Source organism: Schistocerca cancellata, chromosome 9, assembly GCF_023864275.1.
Source record: "Schistocerca cancellata isolate TAMUIC-IGC-003103 chromosome 9, iqSchCanc2.1, whole genome shotgun sequence".
Lineage (NCBI taxonomy): Eukaryota > Metazoa > Arthropoda > Insecta > Orthoptera > Acrididae > Schistocerca > Schistocerca cancellata.
Window position 1 is genome coordinate 301,861,185 of NC_064634.1, and position 3,751 is coordinate 301,864,935.

Here is a 3,751-nt window from a genome sequence, read left to right on the forward strand (position 1 = left end):
ATCCATTTTCTCCTTGCCAAAACATCAGCAGGTATTGCAACTGTCATATGAACGATGTGTTTCAGATGTTCGTTGCAGTTGCCCAGTATCGCGACGTGTAAGCAAAATATCGCGTGTTTCCAAGTGTTCACCAACAATCAGTATGGAGTCACGCGATCATTGTTTTGCCAACGCCAGATTATGACAAAAGCGAAGGAGAACCGTTTGCAAACAATCAGACGTACGTGACAGTAACACCATACGCAGCACTATCGCCTCCGACAAGGCGCAGGACGGCGTCACAATCTGATGACTTACTGCCTGGGCAGTAGTCAATAATAATAGGCGAGGGTCTAATAAAACGTGGGACTGTACAGCCATCTCACAGGAATCCATGAAAATACACCCCCTCCCCCTCCCCGGCTGTCTTTGTGAGGACTTTTAGAAATGAACGTTTCACCTCGGCATTGGCCCGAAATGCAATAGCTTCAGTTCATTGTTGGTTCCATGGAAGGTGATGGGCGGTTGTGAGCAGCTGAAGAGGTCGTAGAGCACTGTCGAACTTACGAAGAATTTGAACAGGCCTTCTTCGAGAAATACAGGTCGCAGGGAATCCAGGAAAGACTACGAATGGAAATTTTTTACCCATAGCAATTTAACGTACAAGAAGGCGGCGGACAGCGCCGGTATTTCGAAAGGTACTTAAACAAGACGAGATACTGGAGCAATCCAGTATCAGACGTCGATGTTCTGAGGATATTAAAGAGATGTTCGCCGAATAACATTCGCGAGAAACAGGTAGCTGTGCCAACTTATGATCTAGAGTTCTTTCTGACAGTCGTGGACTTGACTGACCTCATTTACAAGAGTAGTCAAAACTAAGATGAGTATAACAGAAACCAACCGGGCCCACCGAAAAATGAAAGATTTAATAATCGTGGTAGCGGTAATAGCAACAACAACAACAACCACTAATAGCAGAAACCGGTATGGCATTCCACACTCCGGTTGGCATCCATACATGTCGCCGCAGAGATATAACGACAATGAAGGATTCGGAAACCGTCAACGTAACGTTTCCACGAGAGAAATAATAGAAATGAAAATTAAAGGTATCTTGGCTGACCATTAATAAATAACCGTAACGGTTGGAATAACTGGCGCGGTCCCGATGATAATAGACAAGGACCGACTATGAACACCCATAAATAAATATTATTTGTCAAAACAACACCTAAGGGAGCGGCATACACCAAAAACAGCGAAAATTCGCACACAGTAATGCGCAGAACAGAACATGGAAAAATGCCGATCACGTTAAAAACATTCTAGGAGAGACTGAAGCGAGTAGCAGCGCCCCGCCTCGCCAGGCAGTAAACAGCGACCGGTCGGCCTGCACCCCACCCCGCGCTGCCGGCCGAAAACGGGACGCTAATAAACCATTATTTCTTAAGGTATGACGAAGAAATCGATATGTGAGACGACCAACATGCAGACAAGACAAATGATACGGAAAGAATCAACGTTGAAGTACAGGCGACAGTTAATGCCAAAATAGAAACAACAGATGTACATGTGATACCCGATACAGGAGCGGCTATGAATCTTGTTTTGTACTACTTGGTCAATGAAATAAAAGGGAAACTAAACCTATTTACTTTACCTGTGCAAAACTGCCATATTTTAACTGCTTTAGGAAATAAGTCAAAAGGTGTCAAGTTACAAACATATGTTCCAATAACTTTCGCTGGAACAGCACTTACTTCTACATTCCCAGTGGTAGAAAAATTAACAGTTAACTGTCTCCGAGGAATGGATTTTTTCACGCACTATCAAGCGAAAATTGATCTAGGCAATGGCAAATGTTATCTTTACCCAAGCAATAATATAATTTCAGTTGACTTATTGAAAACATATGTTGTGTGAATCACCATTCAGCAGATAAAGTGAGTATCCATCTGATGTGTCCAGAAGTCTTTTACATGAACGAGCAATGTAATGAACAGATTACAGAGGAAACGACAGTTTTACACACTATTGAGAGTTGTTGTTGTTGCGGTCTTCAGTCCTGAGACTGGTTTGATGCAGCTCTCCATGCTACTCTATCCTGTGCAAGCTTCATCATCTCCCAGTACCTACTGCAGCCTAGATCCTTCTGAATCTGCTTAGTGTATTCATCTCTTGGTCTCCCTCTACGATTTTTACCCTCCACGCTGCCCTCCAATACTAAATTGGTGAGCCGGCCGCGGTGGTCTAGTGGTTCTGGCGCTGCAGTCCTGAACCGCGGGACTGCTACGGTCACAGGTTCGAATCCTGCCTCGAGCATGAGTGTGTGTGGTGTCCTTAGGTTAGTTAGGTTTAAGTAGTTCTAAGTTCTAGGGGACTTATGACCTAAGATGTTGAGTCCCATAGTGCTCAGAGCCATTTGAACCATTTGAACTAAATTGGTGATACCTCCATGTCTCGCAACATGTCCTACCAACCGATCCCTTCTTCTACTCAAGTTGCGCTACAAGCTTCTCTTCTCCCCAATTCTATTCAATACTTCCTCATTAGTTATGTGAACTACCCATCTAATCTTCAGCATTCTTCTGTAGCACCACATTTCGAAAGCTTCTATTCTCTTTTTGTCTAAACTGTTTATCGTCCACGTTTCACTTCCATACATGGCTACACTCCATACAAATACTTTCAGAAACGACTTCCTGACATTTAAATCTATACTCGATGTTAACAAATTTCTCTTCTTCAGAAACGCTTTGCTTGCCATTGCCAGTCTACATTTTATATCCTCTCTACTTCGACCATCATCAGTTATTTTGCTCCCCAAATAGCAAAACTCCTTTACTACTTTAAGTGTCTCATTTCCTAATCTAATTCCCTCAGCAATACCCGACTTAATTCGACTACATTCCATTATCCTCGTTTTTCTTTTGTTGATGTTCATCTTATATCCTCCTTTCAAGATACTGTCCATTCCGTTCAACTGCTCTTCCTAGTCTTGCTGTCTCTGACAGAATTACAATGTCATCGGCGAACCTCAAAGTTTTTATTTATTCTCCATGGATTTTAATACCTACTCCGAATTTTTCTTTTGTTTCCTTTATTGCTTGCTCAATATACAGATTTAATAACATCGGGGATAGGCTACAACCCTGTCTCACTCCTTCCCCAACCACTGCTTCCCTTTCATACCCCTCGACTCTAATAACTGCAATCTGCTTTCTGTACAAATTGTAAATAGCATTTCGCTCCCTGTATTTTAACCCTGCCACCTTCAGAATTTGAAAGAGAGTATTCCAATCAACATTGTCAAAAGCTTTCTCTAAGTCTACAAATGCTAGAAACGTAGGTTTGCCTTTCCGTAATCTTTCTTCTAAGATGAGTCGTAGGGTCAGTATTGCCTCACGTGTTCCAACATTTCTACGGAATCCAAATTGATCTTCCCCGAGGTCGGCTTCTATCAGTTTTTCCATTCGTCTGTAAAGAATGCGCGTTAGTATTTTGCAGCTGTGACTTATTAAACTCATAGTTCGGTAATTTTCACATCTGTCAACACCTGCTTTCTTTGGGATCGGAATTATTATATTCTTCTTGAAGTCTGAGGGTATTTCGCCTGTCTCATACATCTTGCTCACCAGATGGTAGAGTTTTGTCAGGACTGGCTCTCCCAAGGCTGTCAGTAGTACTAACGGAATGTTGTCTACTCCGGGGGCCTTGTTTCGACTTAGGTCCTTCAGTGCTCTGTCAAACTCTTCACGCAGTATCATGT